The sequence below is a fragment of the Eublepharis macularius genome, chromosome 9 (assembly GCF_028583425.1).
Source record: "Eublepharis macularius isolate TG4126 chromosome 9, MPM_Emac_v1.0, whole genome shotgun sequence".
In the NCBI taxonomy this organism is placed as follows: domain Eukaryota; kingdom Metazoa; phylum Chordata; class Lepidosauria; order Squamata; family Eublepharidae; genus Eublepharis; species Eublepharis macularius.
Genome location: NC_072798.1, coordinates 4,411,385 through 4,429,329, shown reverse-complemented (window position 1 = coordinate 4,429,329; position 17,945 = coordinate 4,411,385). Strand labels below are relative to the sequence as shown.

The 17,945-nt window shown below is 45.1% G+C and overlaps 1 protein-coding gene and 2 long non-coding RNA genes across 4 annotated transcripts in view; 2 read left to right on the top strand and 1 right to left on the bottom strand.

The window, feature by feature from the left end:
* The window catches only part of NET1 (neuroepithelial cell transforming 1), a 77,592-nt gene that overhangs the window by 47,475 nt on the left and 12,172 nt on the right, over positions 1-17,945 (bottom strand). The window lies entirely within an intron of this gene.
* Positions 4,059-4,454, top strand: LOC129335519 (uncharacterized). The gene is made up of 2 exons (XR_008597619.1): positions 4,059-4,142; positions 4,227-4,454. It is a non-coding gene; the product is annotated as an uncharacterized LOC129335519 (long non-coding RNA).
* LOC129335520 (uncharacterized) lies at positions 13,806-17,325 on the top strand. 2 transcript variants are annotated; one of them, XR_008597621.1, is made up of 3 exons: positions 13,806-14,541; positions 15,209-15,403; positions 15,868-17,325. It is a non-coding gene; the product is annotated as an uncharacterized LOC129335520 (long non-coding RNA). The 2 variants fall into 2 exon arrangements; XR_008597620.1 differs by having other exon boundaries at positions 13,806-15,403.

Genomic DNA, 17,945 nt, shown 5'->3' with positions numbered 1-17,945 from the left:
GAGTGTTGGATGCCTGCTATTTATAAGGCTCTGTCGCAAGTCTACTAAAGTCCAGTCAGAAGCATTCATGGTAAGAGATTCCAGATCAAAGCAGTTTCTGTTCGATTCCTAAACCCTTCCATCACTGAGCTAGTGCTCAGTCTCCATGGAGGCTGCCTGGGAGAGAGACCATCGGATTTGGAAGGCCTTTCTCCTAATCCCGGTACTGTGAGGACTGCTGTTTATGACTATCTGATTTGGGTACCTGAAAAACAAACCTCTTCTTCATATTTCTCTGCAGGTACCAAGGATAAGAAGTGACAATGATAGCAAGTTCTAGGGCTTGTCCCTGTATACCCAGTTCCATGTACCTGAATTTCCTCAGGGAATATTGGAAGAAAAATGCTTTCTCTTCCCGTACGTCAGAACACCTACATGTGGTGATGGCATGCAAGGGAATGGTGGGTTTTAAGGAAGTCATACACTTCTGCCAATTACCATGTTAACTTGCCCCTTTAAGACTAACCAACTTTATTGTAGCATAAGTTTTCGAGAGCCACAGCTCTCTTCTTCAGAGGCATCATCAGCTTTCAAGAACCACATCGCTCTTCATCTCTGACAAAGAGAGTTGACAAAGAGAGCTGTGGTTCTTGAAAGCTGACGATGCATCTGATGAGAGCTGTGGCTCTCAAAAGCTTATGCTACAATGAAGTTGGTTAGTCTTAAAGGTGCTACTGGACACTTTACTATTTTGCTACTACAGACTAACATGGCTAACTCCTCTGGATCAGTGGTAACTTGCCATTTCAATAGTCAATTCATCCTTACCCAGGATGAAGGATTGTCCAAAGTATATCGTATGGATACCACAGCTGTGTGACAAACACCTTTTAATGGTATGAAATAAACCACCTCAAGTTGCTCTCCAGGGCTTAAGCAAATACATTCACTTCCAAGATCCACTGTCTGGTGATTTCACTTCTGGAAACGTTTTTCATTTATTTTGGACACAAGAGACTCTACCCATATTCCACTTATTTGCCTCTCAAAACAGCAGTATTATATAGCAATTGGCTCCTGCCTTCCTGTAGGCAGCCAACACCAACTAATTTGACCATAGTTGCTTTTATACATGAAGGACTGTAATCTTCTCAACCTAGACTTCAGTTTACATCATAACATAGAAGGGGGGAAAACCCTTACAAATCCTGTTGTTGGTTGGCTGAAGGATACTGATAACTGTGCATCGCTGCTATTTTGAGGCATCTTTGACATGCATCTGAACTATTCACAGGTGGAATTACATTTGGAAAACTGTGTGGGTGTGATGTGCAAAGGGAACCAAGTGGGTTTGCGTGTGTATGAGCTTCTGACGGAGGCTGGAGGTACATGGGACTCAGCATTTTAGAAGTCTGCAGTATTTTGGCAGAAGAACCAGGAAGAGCTGGCTCATATATCGAATCAGACCGCTGGTCCATCAAGGTCAGTATTGTCTACACAGACTAGCACTGGCTCTCCTACCACCTGACCCTTATAGCTGAAGATACCAAGGAGTGGAATTGGGACCTTCTGCGTGCCAAGCAGATGTTCTGCCACTGAGCCACAGCCTGCCCTCCAGTGATCGATATCACTTTATGTCCTCCACCATGAAAGATGGAGAACCGCTGTGTCATAGTAGTGACAACACTGGGGTAGGGCTAGGGAGACCATGGTTCAAATCTCCTCTCGATCACAAAAGTGATTGGAAGACTTTGGGGCGGTCACTCTCTCTCTCAGCCGGCTACCTCACAGGGTTGCCCTCAGGATGAAACACAAGGGATAATCCTAAACTCCTTGGAGGGATGCCATCAAAAGACAAAGCAAGAAACCCTCCTCTCTAGCACCTTTATTCAGAAAAACAGTGTCCTCTATATGTTCAGCTTTCTGCTATTTTTTCAAATTTGCGGCTACCGTACCCTATTGTTTCTGTTTCTGCTGGTCCTGTTGTATTTTTGCTCTGTGAATGTCCTAGTTATTGATTATATTGTATTCACTTGCAGTATATAATCTGCCCTTGGATCTCAGTAAGAAAGGCGGGCTATAAACAAACAACAACAATATGGCTTTAGAGGAGAACAGCAGCTTTGAAATTTTATTTTGGAAAAAGCTGGGGATTCCTAGAAGCTTTTTCAGGCATTCCTCCCTGAGCAGGTCAATTATGACAGATAAGCTCCTCCAAAAGGCATCCTGGCCACTGCCAAGAGAGTGCTGGACACGTGTGGATCGGCCACCATTCTGCAGGATTGGGTAAGCGGGCCATCAAATGCGCCCTGCCTTGGGCATGCCCCAGATCGTATATACAGATGCTGCAACTGAGGCTACAGGGAAAGGCTTCCTGAAAGCAGAAAGTCTGACAAGCATGGCACGTCAAATGCTTCTGCTGTTTGGTCGGCACTCCACCAAGACAAGTCTCCGGCCTAGGTCACTCCTCTTGCCGTCTCTGCGGAGAATTTGTAGGGGCAAGCTTTTGTTTTGCCCTCTTTTGTTTGTGTTGCTCAGAGCTCTGTACCACAGGGAAAGTCGTTTGTGAGCACTGGAAACTCGGAACTGTTTAGTCCAGGACGACTGAACAATGGAATAGCTTCCTCCGCTGGCTGTTGCAATCAGTTCAGGTTTCGGCAGGAAGCATCCGAGCCCCCTCATTAGAGCTTTATCAGTATCATAATTAGTCAAGGGTGCTCTTTCGACAGAGAGGGTACAGGAGCCTCCTCTCTCTACCTTGCTGTCATTTCAAAGTGAGTTTTTTCCCCCTTCCTGAAAGGGGGATTGTGTAACCTTTTAATTTCTCAATTGCATGTTTTTTTTCCACAAGCCAGCTGTTTTTAAGGTACAATTATGGGATACATTCAGAGGCGCATACCTTTTTGACTCACCTTGCTCGGCAGTCAATTATTGTGGTTGCTGTCAGCTGTGCCCCTGCTAACTTGGGGAAGGGCCAGTGTCACATTCCTGATGATACGGAAAGCGGTACAGCTTGCAACTTTCTGAGGGCTTCTAAAACCCAGCACAGAAAGAAGCCTCCGCAGTGTTCCGCCAAACTAACAGTTCAGTCCTAAAGAGAGTTACTCCAATCTAAGCCCATTAACTTCAGTGGGTTAATATATGCTTTATATGGTTTATATACTGGAGTAACTCTGCTTAGGCCTGCAATGTTAAGGAACCTCTAGGGAGCTGATACAAATGCATTTTAGGGCCCCCGAGTGTTCTCCTCCCCACACCCTGGGACAGCACCATAGATAAGTAGGAAAGTGCCGTGGACCACCTTCTACTGTTGAAAGCATGTATATTTTTTGAGCTAGGGAATACGGGGCTGAATGATACACACTCTCTTTCGGTTGTAAGCATGCATGTCCTTTCTGCTTAACTAAAAAACTGGCTACCCATCTGAAATACATTTATGCCACGTTAGCCTATTATTGGGGAAGAGAATACTATAACGCTGTATGTACGTGACAGTTTGGTCCTACAACACGGCTGCTCTAAAAGCCTGCTGCCCCAGCAGTGCAAGCTAATCAACAGCCTTTGGGTTTTTTTCCCATTTCACAGGCACAATCCTGGATAAAGACTAAAGTTCTCCCCACCCCACCCCGCACCGCCCCAGACTCTTCTCATTCTTCTTTTAAATCACAGAAGGCCTTGCATGCTACTGCCCCACTAGTGCAAGGCCCTAAATGTTCACCACCACCACAACGGGCAGCGCTGATTCTCTCCGCCTTTTGCTGCATAGAACATGCCACAGGTTGAAAGGGTAAACTCTGTTCCTCCTGTCATAAGCAAATTCATCATGGGGAATGGAATCAGTGCATACCATCTGTTTTAGTAGTACAGAACAGGATATTCTCTTGTTAGGCTTGGACGGTGCCTTCGCTTTGCAAGCAACCAGAAGTCTGGCCGGAGAGTCTTGATGTTTGTGCCATCTCCCCCCGCCCCCCCCCCCGTTTCTGCTCTGCCTCTCCAAAGGTGCTTTGACAGCAAGTTCCTTTTAGCTGCCTGGCTGGAAGCTCAGCTTGTTTGTTTAACCTTCCCCGCCCTCTCCCTTTCCAGAATTAATCTGCACCAAGGGAGGAAAGCTGAAGCAGGAAAAACAGGCGTTTGCCTTTGGCCGAATACACGGGACCCGTGGGGTAGGTTTCCTGTCCTCTCTGCTTAACTAAAAAGCTGGCTACCGATCCTAATTGTATTTATATCTTGTCAATCTATTATTATAGAGGAAGCAAGCTAAGAACATCAAAGGATAACAACAGCTTAGATTCTGCCCAATGCAGACTTTGAAGGCCGAGCTCCTGCAGCTTGCAACCCAAGGAAGCCACCAGGAGGCAATTCACCAAAGACCTTGATGAATATGATGTAAAATTCTAGAGTTCTTGGGTGTTAGTTTAACGAGTAAAAGAACATTGTACGTTCAAGTTGAAATGGAACATAAAAAAACTAATCGAGTTTGTCTGCATGTGATCATGTTTAGGATATTTGGAGATGCAAAACCATTAAGTGTTGGAAATTTCTTTTCATATTGTGTACTGGATCGTTATAGTCAACTATCTTATTTATTTACTTCATTTATACCCTGTGTGGCCCCACCTAGTATTGGACCGTACCCAATGTACTTTGGGGTGGGGGCAATGCTAGTGCCTCCAACAGGCTGGAAAGGGGACACCCGTCCATTTCTCATTATCTGCCCCCCACCAAAAGACTCCAGACGCATGAGTCAATCCAGTGAGTTTATTCACTTATTCAGTGCTAAAACCGTGGCCAACGCTTGGGGTGGGGGGAAGTTAGATGTCACTCCACTCTCTCATCTCTTGACAATGCTGCCTTTTCTTCCGTCTCTGTCAGCCACCCATAGCTCGTCCACAGCGCAGCCCTTAAGGCCCGGCCCCGCAATCGGACCTGCCCGCTCCCTTGCTCTGGACTGCTGACCTGCCTCCAACCCAATGGGGCCCTCCGCTGGGACAGGACAGCACCCACAAAGTTGAGCCACCACCGCCTCGAAATAGGTGTGCCTGGGCTGACCTGCCCCATGGAACATTTCTTGATGCGCCTCACTCCTCAGACTGAGCTGGTTTCCAAGGTGGGACAAACCCCTTCCGCCAGCCAGGGCACCCTGGTATCAGGTCAGCCGCTCTAAGGGCTGACCCAGTCACACCGTGCCTTTTGGGGGGGACCAAACTGGCTTACACCATTCTCCTCTCCTCCATTTTATCCTCGCAACAACCCTGTGAGGTAGGTTAGGCTGAGACTGTATGACTGGCCACAAGGTCGCCCAGCAAGCTTCCAGGGTAGAGTAGGGATTTGAAGCTCGGTCTCCCAGACACTCGCTCAACACTCTAACCACTACACTGTGGTGGCTCTAACCTTATCTCCTCTTATATTGCTCTGTTTTGAAATTTGTGAATCATAAAAAGCCCTGCCGTATATGGAATCTTAAAAGGAGGGAATACTAGAGCTGTAGACCCATTAATGCATTTTAGTTCATCAGCCTTTTAACAGATTAATCGATTACACTGAAATAACTTTGCCTGTTATCAAAACTTCAATATAATCTTTTAATTTATGAAAGAAAAGTTGTTCACTCATTGATCAAAGGAAAGATCCCCTTTAATGTTGGTGACAACACACCAAAAAGCAAAACACCTTTTTAAAAAATTGCACAATTGCACAAAACAAAATCTAGACCGGGGCTACAAGTTGGTTTTCCAGTTGTTTATGTAAAATTTTATTTGCTTCATCAGCACATTTACTTGTGCATAATATACCTCTCCTTTCCCCAGTATCTTCAAACATTGACTTAAGAGGTGCTCTTACAAACAGCAGGTGAAGAGATAATCCTGTTTTTACTTGGTATTACTTCAGACTGCAAGCTCACACAAAGAGATGCTCCGCCATCCAAAATGCAGAAAGCAGGTGGGGGGAGAGGCTAGGCTGCATTGCTTCACCCGTGGCATGTCAGTTTCTCCACCCAAGTATGGGAATTTCACCTTCTGATCTGTTTGTTTTGTATGGGGGGGGATCCTGCACCCGCTATGCAAAATACTGCAGTTCAGAAGCAGGTTTTGTTCTGCATTTGCTGCCAGTGGGAACGGAACTTGAGTGGCTTCTCCTATATCCCAGAACACCGTACAGTTACATCACTTAAAAATGGAATTAAATTCAATTCAAACACCTTTAACGACATACAAAAATGGAATTAAAAATAAAGCAACAGCAACTACTAAAGAGACAAAGAACACTGGCAGCTGCATTGGTCCCTAGCAAAAACCAGAAACAAAGGCCACGTAACACCTTTTGTTAAGATCAACCAAAGTAACACAAGATAGTTGGGGGACTCAAAAGCTTGCACCCCATGTCGTATTTTTGTGGTTGGTCTTAATAAAAAGTGTTACAGAGCTTTTGTTTCTGGGTTTTATAAAAAATTAAGCAGGTGCCTGAAGTTATATCAGGTAGCCAGTAGAAGTAACTTTACAACGCTGTTAGGTCCACCTGGACTTCTAGCAGAGCTAAGGGCAACCAGGCTTCATTCCTGCCTTGCCAACAAATAACACCATAATAAAATAAATAGCGAGCTGGCATCTACACAGTGTCTTGCTTGACTTCAGCACTGTAGCACCCAAATAATCGAGAATATTTTGACTGGTCAACTGACTCGTGTGCTGTGCCAACCATAATAGCCCAGTGTGGGAAGCTCAGGATTGGTGACTGCACTGGGAAGGGAGGGCAGAGAGCTGGCCAACAGGTCAAGGCTAGTAGCACTTAACCGCTGCACTATTCACTACATGGCTCACATTGCCACCTGAACAGCCAGCCCAACTGGACCAGGGAAATATCTGCTCCTCTTACTTAAGTGACACATCTTCCACTCCAACTTTTCCTCCAGGCTACATAAATTTCTACAACAGCTTCTATCAGCATTTTCCACCATCTTTGGTAGCTGTTCTGTTTGACTATTTGTCCAGAAGGCAGCAGAAAGCTCGATCTGGCAGCCCCATTAACCTTAAACACCCTTCAACATCCAAAATAAATTCTTCAGACTGGGCAGCAATTCTTCATTTCCTTCCTCTCTGGCTTCCAACTGGTTTTGTTTTTTTCTAATTGTAAGTGCCACAGTATACCTCTGTTCATTTACATCAAAGGCGCTTGGGGAAAAATGAAAATTTCAGGCGACTAGATCATGCTGGTGACGGTTGTCAAAACCAAGCAAGGAAACAAGAGACATTGGACCTCAACTAATAAAAGTACAGAAACAGGACAGAACTTGAGCAGTCCTAGTCCAACATTCCAATGACCATAATGCCTCTCCAGCGTGATTTATATAGCTAGCTGGTCATAAAGTCTATCCCTCCAAGCCTGGCTAACTTGGTGGGGGGGGGGCTCACGAGGACTTGCAGGGGGCCTCTCATGTTCCCCTCCCTCATCATGCCCCCTTTCCCTTCTCTGCATCCCACAGCCACTCCCCCTTTTCCTCTCTCTTTCCCACCCACATTTGTCTGCCCCCATCTTCACCCCCCCCCCCACGCAGCAGTCTCTCCCCTATGGCCCAGTTGCATGGTGGGGAACCTGCAAGGACTTGGGGGGAGTACTTCACTTTTCTCTGTATCCCCTTCCCCATACTATATTCTCTTGGCAGCTTCCATATGCTCACCTTTCCCTATCTCCTCCTCTCCTTCAAACTCATTAACTTACTTATCTTTTCCCTGTCCTCCAGGTAAAATCTATATTTATTAATTTGCTTTATTTACATACTGCCTTTCTCCACAGTGGGGACCCAAAGCAGCTTACATCATTCTCTTTGCCTCCCTATTATCTTTTTTTTAAAAAAAGAATTGAAGGCATTTCTTCCATTCAATGAACTTACATTGTTAGAGGTCTCATTAAAGCCCCATTTAACACTGGTAAAAAGTAGACCCAGATTCATTTGTTTGTTGAGGTTTAGAAAAAACTGCATCAAGTTCTATTTTAAACATGGCTAGTGACAAAAGATCCATATTTGATGTGTCCATACATCTAGTATTGTCCATGCAAGTAATGTTACATATTAAAGACTTCTCTGGTGCCACAGCTGTCTTGATTGCTTCCAGGCTTCCCAATATCCACCCAACATTCTCTTCCCCCGCCACCTTGATCCGGTATCCTAGTTCTACTCTCCTTTTCCTGAGTGCTTCTCGGGGCAAGTTTTCCAAAGCGGAGGCGGATATCGGAGGAGTCAAAGCGTCTGCCTAGCTCCATTTTCTTCCAAAAACTACAGACGTTTCCACTGCCCTCAAAGAAAACATTAAATGTAATTTAAGAAAAAGCAGCAGGTTTTGCAAGCAACTGGGAAAGTCCTGCCTCCCTATTATCTTCACAAGACCCCCAAGAGGTAGGTTGGGCTGGGAGTGTGTGGCTTGATCAAAGACACCCGGTTACCTCCCACAGCAGAATGGTGATTCAAACCTGGGACTCCAGCGTTCTACTCTGAAGCTCTGACCTCTACACTACACTGGCTCTTTTTTTAAGGGGGGGGGGGTTCTGTTGAACAGTAGCAAGCAGCCAGGCCGAGGTGAGTCATGCAAGTCACTTGGCGTCAAGTCCTCTGGTGGTTGCTTCTGGGCCTGGCCCCAATGAGTCCTCCCTCAATGGTCCAAACAGCCCCGGAAAGGGCCTGCCCCCTCCCCCTGCCTTTCACTGACAGAAACCACGCCTGGAATACTGTTGCAGCTGCCTAGCAATAGCCACTGAGGGCATCTGGTTATTGAATCTGCAGAGGCTCCTTTTTATCATCTTGGGTTTTTTTTATAAAAACTCCATAATAGGTTTTTTTTTAGATTTCAGATTTTTCTGCAAACCTGGGGCATTTTTCAGGTGTGCGGGAAGATGCGTCTTGTCCATCCGTGGCTCGTCTCCAGATTTAAACACAGGTCAGGGCCACTTGGCTATTAATACATAAGATGCCACGGCTTCTCCTGTCCTGTTCCTTCTCGGATTCTGTTACCCACTCTCCCTTCTATTTCCTGAAAAATGTGCCGGAGAGGCACATGAGACTCGCTTGCTCCAGTGGGCAGAGGCAGGAGAGGAGTATCTGGGACTGCAGAGCTTTCCTCTCTGGTTTGTAACACACAGCGGCCTTAACTGTGTAGACCTGAGCATGCTGGTGTCGCTAAAATGGCCAGTATCAGGTCAGCTTCTTTCTGCCCACTGCATTTGGGTCCGTTTAATATTTTTCAGGTCTCCCTTTAAAGTTCATGAACCACTGAGAGAGGGAAGGGCAGCAATCTAAACCTCGCCCCAGATCCCAAAAGAAGAGTGCTGCACTCGGGCAGTTTCACAGAAGCGACTCCCACGGGTTCTGGCAGAGCTGCTGTTGGCCAATTTGCCGCTCTCGGGTAATTAGCGATTCTAGCTGCCGCCTCCAGTTTCCAAACAGCAAAGACGCAGAAAAGCGCACACGTTGGTTGGGGAAAGTTAAGTCACCATCAGTGGGGGCAGGGGTGAGAAAAGAAACCCAACTGCTGGAACCAAGCCGATGTGGATGGGACGCAGGGGGCTGCGACTGTGGGTTTCTGGAGTTCTTGTCCTTTGCAGGCAGCCTGAAACAATCCTTCCTTCGGTCTGTTTATATCCTAGGCTGTTTCTGAAGGGAGCTACATCAGACACCTGTCCCAGCCTGTTGACTGCATTGACTTACACTGCGTGATCCACCTGAAGACTCAGTGAAAAAGACGGTACATAAATAATGAAAAGGAAAAGATCTATAGATGTGAAGTGCTGGAGGGGAAAAGCCCCCCCTCCCCCAGGCCTCACTCACATTTTTCCAACAGGAAAAAAAATGAGGAAGTTGAGGGGGCTGGAAAAAACTATGACATATTTTATCTTTTTGAATGAGTGAAGTGCTTTTTAAAGTAGGATTTTCCTTTTAAAGGCAAGGTTTTTCTCATGCAAAATACATAACATTTTGGCAACAATTAATATACCATAATGTGTTTAATTATATTAATAAAAAGTGTTTTCAATTTTAAGGTTTAATTTTATGTCCAAATATGAATGGTAGTCCTTCCTAGGGTTGCCAGACTGCAGGCATCAACACCTGGGACCAACAGGGGGCGGGGCTTGGCGCACTGGACTTCACTGATGTCACTTCCAGTAAAAACTGGACGAGGCAGCACTGAACGCTCTAGGATTTTCAAAAAGTTTATGGCAAAGCCGTAAGCACAATGCCAGCATGCTCCCCAATCCCCCTCCCTCCATTTCTTCCCACCAGCATTTCAAGTGCTGGCAACCCCAGGTCTACCAACTGTGACTGTATGACATGGCAAAAATTAAGATACACGTGGTAACGTACAGTGCAGCAGTTTGGAACTCTCTCAAGTTCTGGGTAGATATGTCATTGTTCCTATAAAAAACTAAGACATTTATACTTTCAAATCCCATAAATATGCCAAATAGTACATTTGTATATGCTACCAAGCTTATAGATGATGCATTTTTGTTATTAAATCAGTAAACAAAATTTAGGTTTGGTAAGAAAATTAATATTACATATATTTCCACCATCCCGCCACCACACACATGCACAGTGGGAGCATTTTATTCCTGGAGCTAAATAATATCACCTGATCAATTGCTGCAGATCAAACTAATATCGAAGGGACAGCTAGAGGGGCCAGTTCAAAAGTTGGCAATCTTAGGAAGCATGCTTTTCATTTCACTGTGGCAGTTCCTTTGCAGCCCCAAATTCACCACTTAAAAAACTTCTTCTATCTCTCAGCGTCAGACTTCCTATAATGACAAACGGGTTTTCCTTTCAGTTTGTCTCCAGGCTTCCCTTCCAGCACTTCTGGCCCAAGTCAGACTTGTCTAGCAAGGCCCAGTGTGTATGAATTTAGTTGTCTGCAAAGGAAATTAATTTCTGACTATAGGTCAGACATGCAAAGACCATTTACCAAGCTAGTCATATAGGATAACTATCAACTCCACATGAACTGGCAGGAAACCCTTCATATTACATATAAATAAACGTACAGACAATGTGTGTATGGGCAGGCTAGTATCTTACTTGCAAGGCTAAAATATTATGTTCCTTTACCTATTCTTCATGGTTTTACTAAAGCTGCAGGTAACCCTTACAGGAACATATAATGCCTCTTTCATTGGCTTAGATCTGAAACACTTCGGACTGCACCAAGCCACTGCAATGATTATTGTAGGTATAACATGCTTTTAATGCACACCTTGTAAGCCACTTTCTGAATCGCTTAGAGAATATCTGCATTGCTCTCTCATTTTGTAATCCAAGTCCTATTGCCCTGGCTTCCTTATGTTGTTTGATTGCACTGTTTTATATCCTGTGAACTATAAACAAAGTAAATAAATAGTTTTTAGAAATATGTTTTAGAAAAAATGTTGCTATGAGAATGGGGTTTGATAGATTCACACTGTAGAATTCTGATTGTGTGCTACTTTATTTATTTATTAAAACATTTATACCCCCACTTATCTACATAGTTCAAGGCAGCTTACAAAATGATTTATAAATTCCAAATTAAAAGCCAAGTCTCTCCCTCCCCTTCTTAAAAGATGCCAGCCGTTTACACCCCCTGAAAAGCCCTGGTAACCAAGCCTCGTCTTTAATTGATGCCGGATGGACCATCCTATGTGATGGGATAGCCCACAAATGGCAGCTTGGGGATCGTAGTTGGCACACCGGGATGCAGCCCTTTAAATACCAGACCCAAAGCATCCATAAAAATCTGGGGAAATCCAGGGTATAAGTCACTGAAATATATCTAGAGGCATCCTGAAACATCAAGTGCACTTTTTGCTTGCCTGAAGTGTCGGGAAGAGAATAATCATTTTTACTACAGAGAACATTTTTCTCTTTATTTGCATAATACAGTACAGCAGCTGCCACCACAGAGATCCATTTCATAAATACCTGTGGGGCAGACGTCAACCCAAAAGGCAATGCAGTGTACTGGTAGCAAACATCTCCGCACTTAAAGAGGAGATACTTCCTATGTGCAGGGTGAATAGAGATGTGAAAATAGGCGTCTTTGAGGTCGGAAGCTGCAGCTGGTGCAGAATGTGGCAGCCAGATTCATAACTGGGACCCAGAGGTCCAAACACATATGACCAATTTTGGCCCACCTGTATTGGCTGTCAGTACGTTTCCGGTCCCAATTCAAGGTGCTGGTTTTAACCTACAAAGCCCTATACAGCTTGGGACCACAATACCTGTCGGAGCGCCTCTCCCAGCTGCAATCTACCCAGACCGCACACTCAGCCTCTGAGGCCTTCCTTCAGGTGCCAACTCCTCAAGAGGCTTGGAGGGTGGCAACCGGGAGAAAGCCTTTTCGGTGGTGGCCCACTGTCTTTGGAACACCCTCCTTGCTGCGGCCTGCCAGGCGTCTAATATGCTATCTTTTCGGTGCCAGGTTAAGCTAGCCCTCTTTACAGAGGCCTTTAAGATATCCTTGGTTATGATTACTTTGGTGCCTCTGTAAATTGTTCTTTACTGCTTTTACTGTTTCAATGTTTTTATCTTATATTACTTTTAATGTCTATTTATTGTATTTATTGTTGGAAATGTGGAAATTCAAGGCTGCAGATGAATACATTTTTCTGCCCAACGTGCCCAGCTTTCAGCCCTCTCCATCCGCCAGGGATGACTGTGAACCACATCAGTAGTGAGCCTGAACTTCCTCCACCACTAGTGATGATGGGGGCAGGTGTGTAAATAGAAATCCGCAGTCTTGCTGCTTTCGTTTGTATAGATTTTCATGCTTCTTTGAAGTAGCTGGCACCGAGGCAGGTTTTTCCCAGATGTTGTACGCTATATCCAGCAGGTCCTCTACAGCAGGGAAGGCTATTGAAGCAGGAGAATTTGAATAAAGGGTCTGCAGGACCTTGCTTTTAGGCCTTGTCGAATTCAGACGCTTTAGTCATTCATATCATCTGTTCTGAAAAAACAGAAATCATTGTTGGGAGACAAGGAGGCTGTATCCCCTACAGTTCCTTCAGGTGATGAATCCAACGCTAATTCCAATGTTATATCCAAGCGTGAGGCAGTCTCCTCATCTTTGGATTTAGAGAACATTGCTGGAGGCCCTGGGAACTGAGAACTCAGAACCACTGGGGTCGGAAGCATAGACAAATGACCATGAGAAGGAAAGGCAGCCATTCGCTGCAAAAGATGGAGGCGTTCCTGCCAGTTTATGGCAGGCAGGGACAGGGGGAAGGGTGCACCATCTGGAATGCTGAAATCCATGTTGATATGGAGACGTATTTTATCAGTTTTATTTATTGTAATTTATTTATGATTGTAACCCGCCCTGAGCCTGCTTGCGGGGAGGGCGGGGAAAAATCTAATCTAATCAATCAATCAGTTTCCCCGTTGGGCTGACTGAGGAGTTGGATGAGACAGCCATGGAACCAATGAGGGCAGAATCGGTTGCATCAGCCAGGGTGGTGGTGTATGTACTACCTGTAGTACAGCGGCAGTCTTGAGAAGGGATCCGACATCGGAACCACTGACAGATCCAAGATTAGGTCCCCAATGGTGAATGCCTCTTCTACATCCACGTTTGGTAAATGAGTGCCGATGGTGCTGCTGTTCCAGAGTCAAGGGCCTCAGGGCCAGTGAATGAACAGCGGTCAGATCCAAAGTCGGAACCAATAAGGTGGGTAATTGGCATTGGGATGGAGTTTTTGAAACCAAAGGTGAACAACTGGATTCAGGTACTGGCTTTCACGCAGCAGATGTGTTTCAGACATTTGAAGCCTAAACTAGCAATATTCCTAGCCCTTTACTTATTACCTCTCGGTTACACACAGAGAAGCAAAACTGAGAGATTGCAACATATCCACCTAGTGAGTCCACAGCCGAGCTGGACACAACACCCTACAGGTCTAAGTCCAACACACTCTTCACTAGTGCTGACTTATCAGTCAGGACACTTTATCTCAACCTTACTTCTCTAAAGCCTGTGCACACAACTGAAAAATGAACGTGGACAGCTAGTCCCAACCAAATCGAGACTGAGCTACGAGCAACTGTTATGGCCTCAGCAATAAAGAGGCTTAGAATGTGGCCAGTGTTCAAGGGAAAAAGAGAGATCTGACTCCAATGCGGAACAGTAAGGACAACCGCTCTGATGGGAAAGTGCAACTTGTGCTGTGCTCATTTCAACAGCGAGATGAACGCCAGGCAGTTTCCATGTGGTATGCAGCACAGACTCCTGTTCTTTGCTGCCATCCACAAAGCCTTTGGGATTTACTTTCCCTCCTTTTAAAGTAAGCTCTTCAGTACACCAAGTGAATTCCAGACTAATAGCAGGTTTCCGGCTGGCCAGGCAAGAGGCCCGTTCTGAGGCAAGCTGTGCATTTGTTTCCCATTGAAGACTCTACCTATTTCAAGAGCTCTCATAGGACAACAGAGAAGATCAAAAGACAACAACGTGCCAAATCCATAAGCCAGAATCCTCGGAGACCATACCCAACTTACAGTGACTGCCAACGGTGGTAGAGGGAGGGGATAACGCCTGAGATTTCAAGGTTAGAGAGCTGTTTGGAGGATAGGATTCATGACTAACAAAGATCAACAAAACTCAGGACCTGAGATTTGTGATTTTTAAAAAACTTCCCCATGATTAAGTGCGTATTTCCCTCCTTTGCGGGATATCATACTTATAAAACAAGGTTTGCTTTGTTCTGAAGAAATATTAGCACTAACTAGCCTAACTAACTAGATGTTGGCTCTCTCTCTGTAGTTGCTGGAGTAGGGGGGCAGGATCGGTACCATCTTAAGGGCCACACATAGCACTGAAATTCTGTGCAAGCAGTAAATCGTTAGAATCTGTATATATCACAGTTCCGAAAGTGCCTTATTTCTCCATCTCTCCTCCATGTTCACAAATATGTCATCTGAAGAAATGCAAACAATCTTAAAAAGACAGAGAGAATATTCACAACAACTATGGCATATTAGAGATGGAAAGTCATGGAAGTAGACTGGAACCCATCCACCCCCGCAACCTTTTTTAAACCCATAACTTTAGTAGGGGGGTGAAAGATTATTACAATTATGATCCAGGGAATTTTATATCTACTTGACACATTTTAAATTTTTTTTGCTTGATTTATATCCCACCTTTTCTCCCCAATGCATCTTACATCATTCTCCTCTCCTCGGTTTTATCCTCACGACAACCCTGTGAGGTAGGTTAAGCAGAGAGAGCATCACCCAGAAAGCTGCCATGAAAAGAGAAAAGCAATAGCATAAAAATGCCGGGCGCTTCAGAGAAACAATGAACAAAGAAACGAAGCACTGCCGAAAGAGAAGTTTCTAGGAAAGAGCGGAGGCTACAGACGAGGCAGACGGCTCGGAGGAGAATGGAAAGGAACATCGCTGGGTTGGGTGAGTTAGGAGTAATGCTTGTGTCACTGAAGCAAAGGTTATTAAAAGAAGGCAGGCTTCTAGAGCGTGGGTGGCACAGGCCCTTTCATTTTAAACATGACGGTTATGTTGAATTAAAGGCCTGCACTGCCCTTCAAAGAAAGGAACAGTCATATCAATGTTTACTTGGTAGCTGCCTTTCTAGGTCTCTCTTCCTCCACCCTCTCTCACACCTAAGCCTAGGCAGTTTGCAAGCAGCTAAGACTTAAGGAGGCAGCCCAGAGAGCAGCAGGAAGCCTGTTGGAAACCTGATTCATTGAATGGTTTCCTGTCAATAAACCAATGTGCAAACTGGCAATTAAAATAAAAAATTAAAGTTTGTGGCCACTTGCCCAGGAGCTTTATATTCTCTTACGTGAGTTTTTCCTCGTACCTGGCATTTAGCCACTAACCTTTACACAGAGGCTGTTTTCTGCCATTCCCAGGTTGTGACACAATTTAACAAGACTACAAAACAAACATAATGAAGATATGGATTGCTGAACTGCCGTTTATGGTCCAAGAGGTGGCAGGAAATTCAAATGCCTGGAGTAACACAGCAATAGGATGGAAGTCCAGCTGTTGGTGTGGAATGAGAGGCTTTGTTCAGCACTGGAAGATAGAAGTGGAAGACCCACACCATCAGCCACCGTCAACGCAGAAGGAAGGTTGTTTGAATACCCTCGTTTTCGGCCACCTGCCACAGAACAGTGTGAGGTGCTGGTACAGGCCGTCTTTCATCCAGTTCCCAACGCTGGTTATTGATTTATTTAAAACAGTATAATGCTGCCTTTCCACTCAACTTATGGCCCCCAAGGCAGCATAAGAACGTAAGAAGAGCCCTGAAGGATCAGACCATCTAGTCCAGCATCCCATCTCACACAGTCGCCAACGAGTTACTCTGGAGGGCCAACAACATGGCATGGAGGCCGAGGCCTTCCCCTGATGTTACCTGCTGGCACTGGTATTCTGAGGTTCACTGCCCCTGAATGGGGAGGCTCCCTTTAGTCACTGTGACTAGTAACCACTGATAGACCTCTCCCTCCATGATTCTGTCTAATCCTCTTTTAAAGCTATCTATGCCTTGTAGCCACCACTGCATCCTCTGGCAGTGAATTCCACATCATCATCATCGATTAATATACAGCCCTTCAGTACAACTTAATGCCCACTCAGAGCGATTTACAAAGTGTGTTGTTATTATCTTCATGACAATCAGCCTGTGAGGTGGGGGGGGGTGTTGAGTGAGCTCTGGAAGAGCTGTGACTGCTCCAAGGTCACCCAGCTGGTTTCAAGCGGAGGAGTGGGGAATCAAACCTGGCTCTCCAGAGTCCTGCCACTCTTAACCACTTCACCAAACTGGCTTTCATCTTAATGTATACATCTCATTCATTCATGTATGCAGAAATATATTCGTCTGCCCTGAATCTATTGCCCATTAACTTCACTGGGCGGTCTCAAGTTCAAATATTTTGGGAGGAGGAAAACGTTCTCTCTGCTCTCTACACCCGGTGGATAATTTTATAAACCTCTATCACACCCCAGCCCTGTCATCTCTTTTCTAAAATGAAAAGTCCCAGACTCTTCAATCTTTCCTCATAGGAGAGATGCTCCAGTCCCCCAATCATCTTGGTTGCCCTCTTTCAAAGCCTTTCAAAAGTCTAAGTAAATAATGACTTCCAGGTCGCTATTACCTACATACTTCTTTACGTTCTTAAAGAACTCCAAAAGGTTGGTGAAGGACTTCCCTTTGCAAAAGCCGTGCTGATTTCCCCTCAGCAGGCTTTGTTCTTCTACGTGTCTGATAAATTCTACCTTTGATTACAGTTTCTACTAATTTGCCTGGGACAGAATTTAATCTAATTGATCTTTAATTTCCTGGTTCCCTTCTGAACTCTTTTTTTTTTTAAAAATTGCTGTAATATATGCTAGTCTCCAGTCTTCTGGTACCGTGGCTGATTTAGTGACAAGTTACATGTATGAGTTAGTAGACCAATGATCGCACGTTTGAGCTCCCTAAAGTGTATGCATCAGGACCTGGAGACTGGCTGGCTTTTAATTTCCCCAGCAGGTCTAAAACTTCGTCTCTCGTCACCTCACTTCGACTCACTTCTTCAGCCTCCCTTCCTGAAGGCTGTGCTGCGGAGACATTGCCCCACACTTCGCACAGTTAACACGGATGCAAAGAATTCATTGAGTTTCTCTGCCATCCCCCCCCCCCATCTTTCTTCAGCAGTTCCTTTCATTCCTTAGTCATCCAAAGGCCCAACTGCTTCTCTGGCTAGTTTCCTGCTCTGGATTTATTTAAAGAAACGTTTATCGTTTGTCTTTATGCTTTTAGCAATCCTCTCCTAAAATTCTCTTTTTTGCATGCCCGATGATTAGCTTACAAAAGGGGACTTAAGAATCTTCCTGGAGGGGGGGGAGAATTCCACTGTTCGGGTGCCAGGACTGACAGACAAGCGATTAGTGCTCCATCCAAGTGAAAGTGAATAAAAGTACTTGTCAAATAGGTGCTAATGTC